The sequence below is a fragment of the Mya arenaria genome, chromosome 7 (assembly GCF_026914265.1).
Source record: "Mya arenaria isolate MELC-2E11 chromosome 7, ASM2691426v1".
Classification (NCBI taxonomy): domain Eukaryota; kingdom Metazoa; phylum Mollusca; class Bivalvia; order Myida; family Myidae; genus Mya; species Mya arenaria.
Window position 1 is genome coordinate 58,425,489 of NC_069128.1, and position 15,953 is coordinate 58,441,441.

The 15,953-nt window shown below is 35.7% G+C and overlaps 1 long non-coding RNA gene across 1 annotated transcript in view; it reads right to left on the reverse strand.

Moving 5' to 3' along the window:
* LOC128240609 (uncharacterized) overlaps positions 1 to 15,953 on the reverse strand; it is a 42,347-nt gene that overhangs the window by 23,835 nt on the left and 2,559 nt on the right. The window lies entirely within an intron of this gene.

Sequence of the window (15,953 nt, forward strand, 5' to 3'; positions counted from 1 at the left end):
CTGAAATGCGTCCCAGCATTTCAAAGAAGGTTCCCGAACGATGGCACATCATCACGTACAACCTGGACCACAAAACGATCCGATATGGTGTTAGCGAAAGTCCAAACGATCCAATCCGATCCATATGGCTATATGTTCAAATTCATCAACTTGGTTATGGCAGTCGATTACTGCTATATGTTAATCAGGCTGATAATCCAAATCGTACACTTTTATCAATGTAGATGTTCAATACGGTGCATATATTATAATATTTCCACTGTCTTTCCATTCTTTAAAATTAAATTTCTGATTTCTCCTGTATTCATTTAATGTTTATGGGCTACGTTGGACGCCAATATTACCAGTCTAAACTTTCCAAGCTTATTAAATGGTTCTTATGGGAATGTTAGAAAGGCACGGGTTCGTTTTTTAGTCTTTATTGCACCGTTTCAGTTATCATAAACATGTAGATTCCAATAACCGTATTCCATATAATATAAGAAAATGTCATTACAATACATATATAACTGTTCTTGTAATATAAACATAAGGTACATAGTAAACAAAGAATATATGCGTTACTTAAATATGATATTACACATACGTCAGGTTATTGTCTAGTGGCGTTAAAATGACATAACATACAATGGCATACAATGTACATATGCAATAATCAAACATGTACATAACAGCTCACATCAATCTCCTAACAGGTCTGAGGGACTGAACTTCTCACTCTCAATCACACATCTCTCAGGTGAATGCATTTCATATCCTGGTTATAACTGAAAACCCAAAACCATGAATGCAATATTAAATGTAAAGAACAATTAGCAGATTATGATATATTGAAACCAAGTCTCAAAAGTCTAATACCACGAAAATACATATTTCAGCCTAACAAATCTACCAAATGCATTATTACATTTCCAACACATTGCAAACACAAATAGAATAGTTAAAAGATCAAATGCAACCAATACTGACCATAATAGTTTTCCTTTACCTCGACCAGATCAAATTAAAAGCTTCCACAACTTCTCAAACGTTTTCAACAATGGAGGGAAAATTTTTGCATCAATGATAATTACAGTCACCTGACCAATTTCAAAGAATTCACTCAACCATATAACATATCATGGTCTAAGGGAAACAATAACCAATGACTGGTAAAAAGCAAAATCAATATGCATGAATTGTCTCCCTTAAACTCTCAGAATTTCAACTGGACTACACATGTAGTAATGTTAAGGAATGTATTACTGACATGTCTTCCCAGAGTTAAATATTTACATATAATCATGTTACGGAATGTTTCACTGGCATGCCTTCCCAGAGTTAAATATTTACATGTAATCATGTTACGAAATGTTTCACCATGATGCCTTCCCAGAGTAAAATATTTACATGTAATCATGTTACGGAATGTTTCACTGACATGCCTTCCCGGAGTTAAATATTTACATGTAGTAATGTTACGGTATGTTTCACTGACATGCCTTCCCGTAGTAAAATATTTACATGTAATAATGTTACGGAGAGTTACAAAACTATCATACCTTTTCCAGCTCCTCGAGTTCGGTGAAGTCATTCTAATATGTGGTTTTCCACGTGGTAAACTTGCCATCAGCGTACTCTGTCAGTTCTAAAGATAAGTATGGAAGACCATTAGCGTCAAAAACAAACCGCTTCATGCCTTTATGATAAAATATTATGGTCCTTTTATGAAAAAATTATTGTGATTTTTTTTTTAATTTAATCGTTTAATTAAAGGTGAAAATATAAACAAGAGGGACATGATGGCCCTATATCGCTCAGCTAAGTAAAAGAGTTTAACCTTTGTTATCAATATTGCCTGATATTTGTTCTCAAAAAATATTGAAAAACATACTGGTCAAACATGTTGCCTGGATAATCACTGACAAGACTTGTCACAGTTTCCTGCACACTGACAGGACTTGGTGATTGACTGCACACTGACAGGATTTTGTTCAGTTGCCTGCACACTGACAGGACTAGGTAATTAATTGCACACTGACATAATTTGATTCTTATACCTGCACACCGACAGGACTTTGTTCCGTTGCCTGCACAATTGATAATTGACAGCACACTGACAGCACTTGGTACAGATACATGCACACTGACAGGTCTTTTTTCAGTTGCCTGCACACTGACAGGACTTTGTTCAATTGCCTACAATCTGACAAGACTTCGTTCAATTGCCTGCACACTGAAAAAAAACTATGTTAAATTGCTTGCACACTGAACGAACTTTTAGTATAGATACACAAACAACAAACAGTGCACCATCCAATAAAATCAATAAACTGCCTTAAGCTTTAAAAATCAAATATCAGAACACATTCAGCACCTTCAACTAATATTATCGCTACTTCCATCTAGGACAACACCACCTTCCTTCAAATGTTAAGAACCAAATGTTGCTTTATATAAGGCTTATTCACTATCCACACAGAAGATAAGATTGTAGCTTAGAATAATCTATATGAAGTTTACAATAATCTACATGAAGTTCAATGGAAAAGTCTGATTATTAAATTTATCATAAACTAAAAATAAAATTTCTTCTAAAGAATAAAGTGTATAATAATTATTTGAATCTATGAACCTAAAAAAAAGAACAATAATTATCTTAGAACTGACTATGTTGAAGACTTAATAAAATTTAAAATCTATTCCCTTGTTACTAAAAATAGAAAGTAGTGGAATCTCCAACAAAAAGGTAGACCGTATAGCAAGACTTGCTGCCCTTTCTTCAAGAGTAAACTTTACATAACAATCAGATTTTAATAAACATGGTAGATAACCAATAGACAATGTTACACACCAAGTATTTAAGCACTAGGCCTCATAGTATTTGCCAAAGAAAGTTTTGTAATTTTTCCTTTAGGTTGCCATGGCAACAAGAGTTCTGCATGGAATTCGTTTCTTTGAACAATTTTGAAAACGAACCAACCAAGGATCACTCCTATGCAGCTTCATTAAGATTGTCCAAGGGGTTTAGGAGAAGATGATGATTATAACCAATTGTTGACACTTTTCCTTTAGGTTGCCATGTCAACCAGAGCTCTGCATGGAATTCATTTCTTTGAACAATTTTGAAAAAGCACCAACCAAGGATCATTCCTATGAAGTTTCATTAAAATTGTCCAAGGGGTTTAGGAGAAGATAATGATTATAACCACTTGTTAACGCTTTTCCTTTAGGTTGCCATGGCAACCAGAGTTCTGCATGGAATTCATTTCATTGAACAATTTTGAAAAAGCACCAACCATTGATCATTCCTATGAAGTTTCATTAAAATTGTCTAACGGGTTTAGGAGAAGATAATGATTATAACCAATTGTTGACACTTTTCCTTTAGGTTGCCATGGCAACCAGAGTTCTGCATGGAATTCATTTCTTTGAACACTTTTGAAAAGGCACCAACCAATGATCATTCATTTGAAGTTTCATTAAAATTGTCCAAGGGGTAAAGGAGAAGATGATGATTATAACCAATTGTTGACACTTTCCTTTAGGTTGCCATGGCAACCAGAGTTCTGCTTGGAGTTCATTTCTTTGAACAATTTTGATCAAGCACCAACCATGGATCAATGAAAATTGTCCAAGCAGTTTAGGAGAAGAAGATGATTATAACCAATTGTTGTCGCCGAACGACGGACGACAAACGCCGGACATAGACAGATCACAGTAGCTCACCTTGAGCACTTTGTGCTTAGGTGAGCTAAAAAAACAACTTACTATTGTATGATTGATGCGATTCATTTTGTAAATATAAACGCTGTTATACAGGCTCAAAAGCATTTAAGTACTTCCTTGTCGACATTGTGGCGAAGTTAAAACTCAAGGCATGAACAACACAATTATACAATTCGAGAAACTTCAGGGCATAATCAACACAAAATATTATTATTTTACCTCACTTTTGTCTACAATGGTAAAATCCCATTACCCGAAAACGATATTTTGATTATCAGAAACATTTTAATCTTTTTGACACGTGACCAAGCGAAAATTCATTGTCAGGTCATGTGACCGCAGTGATATTTTGAATGTCATATAAAGGCAAATAACTGCGTCAATATTTTAGCTAAATTATGACGTGATTGCCTCCCTTATACACATTCAGCAGTGACGTCACTAATCAATCTGTACACAAAAACATCAGACGACAGAAACTGTCGGGCTTTTTAAGGAATTTTAGCATAATTAACGTTGGAATTTGGTCCTAGATATAATTATATTATATTTTGTTTTCCTTGTTAAACCTGTTTAATTACAAAAACATGTTTAAACCTTTTATGTACTTCATTTTGTTCGGTATAATAAAATACTTACGCCTCAGGTGACATTCTGCTCACGGGTTGACAATTTCAATGTCACACATGCTGCCATATGATATTTATATAATATTTTTGAAATATAACAAAACTCCATTGGACTATAACTACCTGACTCGGTTGGTATGGCGACGAAGTTGGAGGGGATGCTGGGGTCGCTCATACCGATTGTGATTGGCTCGAACCCTAAACTGGTATATGGCCCCGGTGGAGAGGTCTCCTATCACCTGGGAGGTGTTGGGCACGTAGGGAATCCCAGCCTGCCAGTAATCCAGACCGACCTCATTGAACTCTTTTGTGTAACCCTGGAAACAACGAACATTGAACTTACGTAATAGTAGTATATAATTAATGTTCATGGGATTGACTACATTTCTATGAAGTTCTATCAGAGCGGACGAATTAGTAAGTGGGTATACCCGGCGACTTCCAGTAACTAGAGGCCCACGAGAGCCTATGCTCTACTACCATGACATTTATGATATTGTTTTTATCAAAACAATGTACATACTAGTTATGGGCAATATACTAAACCCACATTCAAAGTGAAGCAATCAGTGAATTATGTTTTGCAAAGGGCAAATTAACTTTATAAGAATAGACGTTAAGTTGTCTCCCTTAAAGTAAACTTTCGTTAGAGCTGCAGCATTTCAAAGGCATAATCCAGTCATGCGTTGGTGGATCTGACTGACTTAAGAAAAGAACCGAGCTCTTATGGATATCTTACTACTGTATAAGTTTGACTGAGACAAATCGAAACTGAAGACTGAATCGCGTTTATAAGCATTCGTGTACGGACGGACGCACGGACAACGGACACCGCACCATCTCATAAGTCATTGGCCAGTATAGTTAAACATGACCTACCACAGCAGGAGTTCTTACGACAAAGCGAGTCATTTTCCAGGATGCGCCTTATACGAGCTCAACTGTGATTCATGGATGCATAGGTAATCCCCATAAGGCTCAACTATCCAAACTCTTAATCTCGATTCTTTATTATTTATTTTTATCTTTCACTATACATACTCTCACCTTTTTCTTCAGTTTTATTTTACTTTATTGCGCTATCCCCTTTTTGAATGTGGCAAGTATCTGGTAGAAGTAGAAGAAGTCCTCAACTTTAAACTACATGTACATTAAAGGCGCTGTACCTGTATCTGTCTACAAGATACGATGAAAGGCGGGCGCCACTCCCGGTGGACGGAAGTTCCCACCTGCGTCTTCATGTCCGGTTTGGAGGGAGGGTCGGGACGGCCAATACTGTGAGTGTCGCCCTGGTGACGACTCCGCCGATGTCGCTATTGGCAACGCATGTGTACTCCCCGCTGTCTGCCGCTGTCACCTGGGAGATCTGTTAACAGGAGAGGGGGACTTGAAACGCATTACATGTATAACGTATGTGGAAGAATATAGTTTTCGGATATTTTGTTTTTTTCGAAAAACAGCATAATGATGGAGCGATCATGATAGAAAAGGAACAACAAAATCTCCTTAATTTTTATTAAAGCTGCCCTATGACAGATTTACCGTTAATATAACTTTTTTTTTCTTGGAATGAGCACATTTTTGCGTAAATATCTGCAAACCAGTGATAAAAGACTGCTGACTAGAGATCAGATCGCAGATTTTCAGATTTCCGTTCCAAAATTAATGTTTTGTGGCTAAAACCGCTACTAACGGTTTAAGAAAATTGCATAAAATATCAATTGTTTAACTTAAATATAAATATCTGCAATCTTTTGTTTTGTCAGCAGTCTTATATCACTGGTTTACATCCATTTTCGCATAAATTGGCTCGTTCCAAGACAAAAAATAAAATTAGTGCAGCTTTAAGCATGCTGTTTTTTTGTAAAAAAAATCATTAATACACATTGAAATTAGTACTAATTGAAATGTCATTTTGTTTAAAGCGTAACAAATACCGTTTATTGGCAACCGTACTTCCGGAAATAACTGCTCATTCGCACAAGATATACCAATAAGAGGCCCAAAAGGGCCTATGCTCTACTGGCATGGCTATTGTGGTCATTTTCAATCCAGAGCATGTACGTATGAGTAAAAGGCAACACATATATAGTTCACTTTTTGTGTTCGGGTTAGCTGAAAACGCTGCACGTTCAACATCTGAGGACAGAAAGTGTTGTAAGCAGATTAGTTGCATGAACTATTTTAATATGTGCCAAGTAAAGGTAATCAGAGGGTGAAAATAGTTGCTTTCAAAACTGCACTCATGGTCAAAATTTCATTTCTGTTGCTTTAAAAATAAAAAAAAAATGGTCAAAAGGTCAAAGTCAAGGACATCCGAGGACAACATTGATGCTCGTTTGCAAAACTGTACACATGGTCAAAATTTCATTACTGTAGCTTTAAGAATTAATAAAGTAAGACAAAATGGTCGAGGCCAGCTTTTGCCCAAGGGGCATAATTTTAAACGTTTTGCTAGCCGGTCATCATATGATGCTCCACAACAAATATCAAAGGTATGGGCCTTGTGGTTTGAAAATATTTCTGAAATAAGTCTCTAGGAAACTTGTGACCCCCGGGACAGTGCAAGTTTTGACCCAAGGGGCATAATTTGAACAACCATGGTAGTGGACCACTAAATTAAGCCTTGTTCAAAATAGCAAGGATCTGCATAGTAAGGATCTGCATAGCTGTTTCAGACAAAAAAGTTTTTAACATTTCACAATTTAAGTATACCAAACCTGTGAACCCGGGGCATGGCCAGTAATGACCCCAGGGGCATAATTGGAACAAATATTCACAAGCAATTGCGACTTTACATGTAAACTTGGCTAAAGATAGACTTTGCTCATGTAGACTTGGCTAAAAATAGACTTAGCTAAAAATAGCATTTTTTTATACTTTCATGACCCATAATCTAGGCATGCATTGGCGGATCTGGTTTTCAAAAGGAACCGAGATCTTATGGATATCTAAATACTGTACAAGTTCCATCGAGATACAATCAAAACTGAAGACTGTATCGTGTTCACAAGCAATTGTTTACAGACGCACGGACGCACGGACGCACATACTACGTACACATTACCATTTGGCCAGAAGAGCTAATCACGATAATCGCACAACTGATTGTAAAACTTGTTTGCTCGTCCAAATACCTGCAGAGTAACAACGCCATCTTCCCTGTACGCCGTGATTGTTCGGTGGTCCGGTACCACAGACATGTTGCTGTTAAACGTCCATGTGACAATAGGGGCGGGGGCGACCGCATATCCGACATGTGAACACGGCGCTCTCGCCCACCTTCACTGTAAGACTCGACAGGGGAGTCACCGCGCTGGGTGACATCTCAAACAAGAACTCCTGACTGCCCGCCTGCAAGACAAGCAATGTTTGGCTACATTTTAATAACCAGATCTTCAACTGCGCATGTGACTAAATATGTGTATAGCGTGACTAAATTGCATATAAATGCAGTATGTGTATGATGTGATTACAGTATGACAACAGTATGTGTATAATGGGACGACTGTATATGTCGGTGACAACAGTATGTGTATAATGAGATAGCAGTATATTTCTATGACAACAGTATGCGTATAATGCGACAGCTGTATACGTCTATGACAACAGTATGCGTATAACGTGACAGTTGTATATATCTATTATAACAATATGCGTATAATGCGACAGCTGTATATGTCTATGACAACAGTATGCGTATAACGTGACAGCTGCATATGTCTATGACAACAGTATGCGTATAACGTGACAGCTGTATATGTCTATGACAACAGTATGCGTATAACGCGACAGCTGTATATGACTATGACAACAGTATGCGTATAACGTGACAACAGTATGTGTATACCGTGACCACAGTTTGAGCATAACACGACTACAGTTTGAGCATAACGTGACTACAGTTTGAGCATAACATAACTTCAGTTTGAGCATAACATGACTACAGTTTTAGCATAACATGACTTCAGTTTGAGCATAAAGTGACTACAGTTTGAGCATATCATAACTTCAGTTTAAGCATAACATGACTACAGTTTGAGCATTAAGTGGCAACAGTTTGAACAAAACGTGACTTCAGTTTGAGCATAAAGTGACTACAGTTTGAGCATATCATAACTTCAGTTTGAGCATAAAGTGACTACAGTTTGAACATAACACGACTACAGTTTGAGCATAACGTGACTACTGTTTGAACATAACGTCGCTACAGTAAGACTCCGGTATTATACTTTGTTCATAACCTGACTAAAGTAAGTGTAAAACGTAACTTAAGTATTTGTTTTTCATGAAAGAAATTTTCGTAAGTAATGAGTTTTATTTCATTAGTGTAAAATATATGTTAAATTTCCGTCTCAAATTTAAACCCGGAAAAATGTGTAATGCACACTGTGTCTACTGATTCCGCTAATCTTCAGCAATACAATTTGAAAGAAATAGGACGTACGGTTTTCGTCGAATTAAATTGCTTTTGTGAAAATAAAACTAATACTATTTAAAAGTACTTTAAATTTTGAAAGAAATCAAAAGATATTCTAGTCAGTTGATCTGTGGGGTTGTATCACTTCTCGTTGATTCTCATGCGATATGGACTTGACGCAAGAGTCTCAAAGTGATACAAGGCTAATAAACCGACTAACATAATATTCCCTAGGCTAGTATTTAAACCTGAATGTCATATAAACCATTATTAATCAACTATTACGTATTTAGCGAGATACAGAGACAATAGCAGTACCAATACCAGACAATTGAAGACAATATATGCCAGAACTCGCTAAATATCGACCAAACTCGGCCAATATCAACAAAACTCGTCTAATATGAGTTTCCTCCGTTTTGATTGGCTAAAAAACTCGCCTAATATAGGATTTGAGAAATGGGCCATTTTCATTGGCTGTCGAAACTCGCCTAATATGAGAAATATGTCGGAAATTATTATAGTAGTCATTTTGTTTTTCGTTTTCCGAATATTTTGAAAAGTTTGTGCTTCTTATAAACCTATTTGGAATACTTGAACATATTGAATGATTGAACCACTGTGTACGGTTTGATATTACAGTTGCATTTCACCCGTTTGTGGATTTTACGACTATTACGATTTTGTGCACCGACAAAAAGGACGACGAAGGTGAAAAATTTGACGTATTGGCAAATGATTTACGAATTTAAGACGAAAAGACATGCTTCCTTACAATGTACAGTGCTTTATTCATAAATATGTGCAATGTCACTCTAAGGATGCATGTCAAAATCAGCAAAGTCAAGTCTAGAAAAGCAGACACCATGAATGGATAAGGGAAAAATACGGCTTCACTGTGAACTAAAGGTAAGTTATAAGAATGTTTTTAACCAAAATGGTAAACGTTAATTAATAAAATACTTATTAATTATGTGATTTCATATTGGCCCAGTTATTTGTCCTCTGTCAGCTGTATTTGCCTGAGCCCGAAGGGCTCAGGCAAATACAGCTTTCCTCGGACAAATATCTACTGGGCCAATATGAAATCACGAAGGGCTCAGGCAAATACAGCTAACCTCGGACAAATATCTACTGGGCCAATATGAAATCACCCAATTAATAACATTATAATAAAACTTTGGTAGTTTAATCTTATTTAAAACAGTTGTTATCTTATGTCAGGATTCTATGGTTATTATGAATTTCATTTACTCGTGACAATTAGTCAGCCTTAGCAAACAGTTCCGCACTGTATTTTTATTCCGGATTTAAGACATATTCCTCATATTAGGCGAATTTCGACTTTATTTTTAACCTTGTTATAATATACAAGTACCACATAGTGTGGTCACTTCTCTTAACATGAGACACAAGGTCAAGACTGTATAAAAAGAAAAGAATTTATGTCGTCATTACATAACTGATGATAACACTTTTAAACCCCTTCAATTGACTTAACCGGAGAATTTCTTCTTTCTTCTCTGCTTTACAAGTTTATTCTATTTATAGCACTAAATATATTGATCGCTTATACAAATAGTTAAAACAAAACTTAAATGGTAGGTCCTGGTAGGTCCTTGAAGGAAGATCTGAAATTTCAAACGATCTTAATTAAGATTAATAATAATTATGACACCTAGTGCAGTTAGTTAGTGACCTACAAAATATAAACATGAACATTGTTAAAAGTATGACCATTATATTTTTTAAGTCATAGACACACTGTCACAAATATGGGTGAAAAATTTAAAATAAAAAAACAAAATGAAATATAAGTTCCTAATAAAACGACAGGATTTCTTTAATTATTCATTGTGATTAATAGGGTTTTACCTGTGTATTCCTACAATTGAATCGACAAGCATGTAGAGTTTGAAGAGGGCAGGCACTCTGGAACATTTAGGTGATTTAAAATGGCGTGGAGAAGTGTACCTGTATGTTTTATATTTTCGTGCAGAAAGGATCCCTCAATTCGAGTTGTGATCGGAGTCCATGTGTTTCTTTGCTCTTAAATCCTTTAATTGTATAAAAATGTATAAGGCAGATAGAGATAATATACCTACTAACTCAGGATATTTTAGATGACTCGGCGTATAACGGCTTTCATCAATTGTGCAAAATTAGGCCGCGTATAGTGATGTTGCTCAACCTAACATCCTTTTGTACAAGTTAAGGTGTATTTGGTGACTTGATGGTTACTGTAAAGGGGATGGTGCGTGGAACGAATACCAAGCAAAGAGTACTGCAAATGTGATATGTATGTCTCTCTGAATATGTCAGATTTATGATTCGGGTATTAGCTTAAGAGTTTGAAAGGGTGCTGTACCCTTTTTATCACCCTTCCACCATTATGAGAGTAAGCATTGGCACCCTTCTACCATCATTTAAAAAACGCTCAAAAAAATCAAATGGTTATTTGGTTTTTATTTTATCTTATATTATGATAATAAGTATTAAACTTTACATACATTTTTTGGCAGATGATTCTTAATAGTAGTACTTCATCCAAACACAAATCCTAACATTTTCTGTGAATCTCGAAATGTTCTTCACAGCACGATACAATATTGGATTTTACTTTTCTCTAAAGTACCCGGACCGACTTCTGCAGCATCCTGCCCTTTTAAAACTATTAAGGTTTATTACCAGTATTGTTGTTCAGTTTTAAATAATAGTTTTCCTATAACCATGGTAGTGAATCAGGTTCTAAGCACTTCTCTTAACACAAGTCAAAAAGTCTTAATACCCAATTATGAAGAATATTTATTCCTATAACCATGGTAGTGAAACATATGTTCGTCACTTCTCTTAACATGAAACCAAAACTCAAAAGTCCAAGAAACAAATTATGGTCATTACTTTTAACATCAGACCAAAAGTGAAAAGTCCCAGTTATGAATATTAGTCATTCTAATTACCATGGTAGGAAATTAAATTATGATTACTTCTCCTTACATGAGACCTTATGTCAAAAGTCCCAGTTATGAAGTCATTCCTATTACCATGACATTGAAACTATGATCACTTGTATTAATATGAGTCAAGATGTCTAAGTACCCAATTATGAAGAAGAGGCTTTACGTAACAATGGTTGTCATATTGATGATAACCCTTCCCAACCTAACAGGAGTATTTCCCCTTATTTAATTGCTTAATAAGTTGAAGTGCATAATATTTATACGAACATGTTCCCTATGACATTGCGTTTATTGATCGCTGATAACAAATAGATAAATAAATCGTCACCTTAGTGCAAGAACTCAATATCTGATTCTATTTCTATATGCTGTTATTCAGTTATTGCACTAAGGTGACGAAATGTTAAATGGCAGGCCCTAAAATGAAGGTGATGAGACAGTAGATCTTTCACTTTTAATAGCTTGAAGTAAAATCTGCAATTGTAAACCGATCTTTAACACTCAAATTTATCATGACAAACAATTTTGAAAAATAATTAAAAAGCAAGTTAGTGACTCACGAAAAATATAAACATAACATTTTTTATAATACAAATATGAAATAATAATTATAAAAGATATAAAGTCATAGACAAACTGTAACAAATATGTGTGGAAATAATAAATTATAGGATTACAGACTCCCCTTAATGCACAATAAGGCCGCTTACAATGGTGTCGGTCAACCACCCACTTTCGTTGTACAGGATGAGATGTATTATGGGGACTTAATTGGCATATACTATAAGGCCGATTGAACTTCAAACGAATAACTCGGCTGTCGCAGGTCGTTGAGTGTAAGATAGGTTCATCTTATCCTGACTGTAGTTTGGGTTTAGTAAATTTGCTCCAGCTTTAAGACAGAACTTGCTAATCCTATGGCTTCATTGTTGCACTGGCAGTCCAACCACAAGAGTATTTTTATGTTGAAAAAATTATCTTCTAGATGCATTTTTGTGCGAGCACTTATAGCTACAATACCCATCATTGAGGTGCAGAGTAGTTCCGAAAATGACGGAATGCGTCCACTACTAGAATCGGAGCAATAGATGGCCTAAGACGCTCCGGGCATTGGCATCGACAGAAAGAGCCAGGGGCTGCTGTTGGAACGCAGCTTGAGCAAGCAATATGTTGCGGTCGATCAGGGGTAGAAGGGACAGGTGCATCAACGTGATCCAACGACCAGACGTGTTTTGGCTCGTATGTATATAACTTTTCATATTCCACTTCAATTGATTAGCGGAATCAAAAATACAGACACCTTAGAGCCGACACGCCTAAAACCAAGAGCTCAGGGCTCAGTAGCTTTACGGCATAGGCTCAGCCACAAATTATTGACACACGCTGCTCTTTATATACTCATGTACGAAATGAATTAAACTCTCTTGTTTCGAATACCTTAAAGGTTTACTGCATGCGCATCGTGGCGTATGACGTGAGAAGAATTTGAAATAAATCCTTGATATTTGTTTTTCTTTGATTTACCATGGACAAGCTCAGTAGCCATACCTTAACGAAAAACCTGTTTGTAGGCACCATATATTAATCCAGACATACCGTACAAAATGTTTTCTGAAACAGACCACACATACATCTTACTTGTATGTGTTTCAAAGTATATTATGATGACTGACTGATTAAAAGCAGTTCTGCAATGTTAGATGTTGGATCAAGTGGGAACAAGTGTAAGGTTTTGCGCATATAAACAAGTTCAAAAACCCCAGTAACCTCGTGTTACAGTGACCTCGTCTTTAAATGACTGTTCCAAAGCGCTGTGTTAATCATTTGGACTGGTTTTGATGAGAGTGTGTTTGTGTCTCTTATTCAGTGTCGTTTGGGCCCTCATCTTGTGCCTCTCAACAGGGTTTATATTTAAATAACTGACTACTGGACTTGTTCATTGTATCATCATTGTTTTGTTTTAGCTCATGTGAACGATATAGGACGATATTGGACATTCTGCTATGTTCCTGGATCGTCCATCGTCATAATTCAAATAAAATGTAGAAAACAAACACAACTCATATATTGTGATACATGTTTTATTTTTCTGAATTATGTATATACAAGTACAAAATTAATGTTACTTTTGACACATCTTGGTAGTTTAGTTCAATTTTAATATGTAATTAACAATAATCTTACTTCGCATTTATTTTATATAATGAAAAGGTTGGTATGTGTCAAAGACGTTAATCACATCAACTTATACCACTTGGTTATGTTTTTGTATTGACAAGGTGTTCATCTAAGGTCAGGAATGGCTAGTTAGTATGTATCAGCGTAACCATTTTGTAAGCTTAAGAAAGAAGGAAATAGAACAATTGTGAAAAAAGGCTGAGACATTCAGCAATCAGAACCACAATGGCCATCATAATGCAGAATTCTCATTGAAGGAAGATAAGCTAAAATCACAAAACCAGTGTGGACGAACAAAAACATTAAAAAACATATTTTTTTTGGATACATTAGACAATTTGTACACTTGTACCTTTATCTAATGACAATAGTCTTCGTAGATTCAGTTCGCAAAATGTTTTAACTGTTCTATGCATTTTCATTTGAATTGAATGACACATTTGATTATCCAAATAGCTAATACTCTATTAGGTTTTGAACCTTTCACCAAAACGTTCACAATCAAAGTAGTCCGTACACTGGTTATAGAGAAATAAAATAAACCTGTGCATTAACAAAACGGTTATCTTTCGACTCACAATCACATTGTATTCAATTATATGTATTTTAACCTGAACTTCATTAGTAATAATAACAGAAACTCGTTGTCAGACATCAACTATATTTGTATCGTGGTAAATGTGATAAAATTGCCTTTATTTAATTAATCATTTAAAGTTCAAATTATAACCCTTTGTTATTATTATCTTTAAATGTGACACAAAATGCAATGTTTCGCAAAGACGTTCGTAACAATTTCGAAAATAAACTTACAATTTTTAATAATTAATGTAAGGTATTTGTTGAAACTTGTAAATAATATAGCTCAATTGAAACGCAGTTTAAATCATTTCTTGCCAACATCAACTTAGTGAATGAATCCCTCGTTCGATGTTTTTCAAATCTTCGTTTGTTGATTTACTTAAACTAATTAATTTAAATAAAAAGCCTTTGTTATTAGTAGTCGTCCACAATATGGCACCTAAAATATTAAGCGTCTAAAAAATGTGTTACTTTTGGTATGCAAAGTCTTTGGCACTTTGGGTTAAATCCACGATACATATACATATACAATGCGAGAATCGATAAGGGCGCACTAATTAAAATTATCAAAGTCTTTTACAGGGAAAGAAAGGTATACGCAAGAAGAGACAACAGAAGGCTTCCGAGAGCGGCAGTCAGTTTTTCCTCCCCGCTGCAGTCACCGACTTTCACCGTTGGTCGTTGGTCTCACCGCCGTTTCCTGTGCCGGTTATGGTGACCGTGTGCTCGTCTTTTGTGGCCTTGTCGAGGGCAGAAGCACTAGCAGCCGTTGTCACAGCTCCAGTAGTTGAATCAACATCAAAGGTGGAATCTGGAATGGTTACACGATGATTTTAGGCATGGATACCCCGTAGGAATCGATCATGTTCCAATGCTCTTCTACATCACTCTATCACACTGAGCAATTAGGGAAAATTTAAAACTAGTTTTGCAATATAAATTAGAACCTTGTATATTGCGAGGCTCAATCCCTCTAAAAATTATAATATTATAGTATTATATGAAAGGAACTTAGTTTTTATTTATCGGCTAAAACTAAGAAAAAGTGGTCTTATCATAGGGATCTATATAACATACCGAATACCTCTCGCATATTATCTGTCCAGTTCCGTTACTTACTGAATGCCACTCCTAAGCTGATAATTTCAGTTGCATTTCGTACTGAATGTCCAAATTAAGTTGTAAGCTTAAAACGAACATATTTCATAATAATATGTAATGACCGATGCTTCCAAACATTTTTTTAAATTTATATGAAATAATTATAAATATATTAGCAACACAGTACTAAATTTGATATTGGTTTGGTCATGTAAAGGTGTCTAAAGGAAAGTAAAATTACTGAATTAGCTATAATACAACTGTATCGTGCTCGTGTAAACATCATACTTTCAGGACTGCTGCTGTTTGTATAAGGGGTGTTAGGTCAAGAGTTATGTAGAAGGGTACTGAACCCTTGCCGTTTGGTGGCACCCT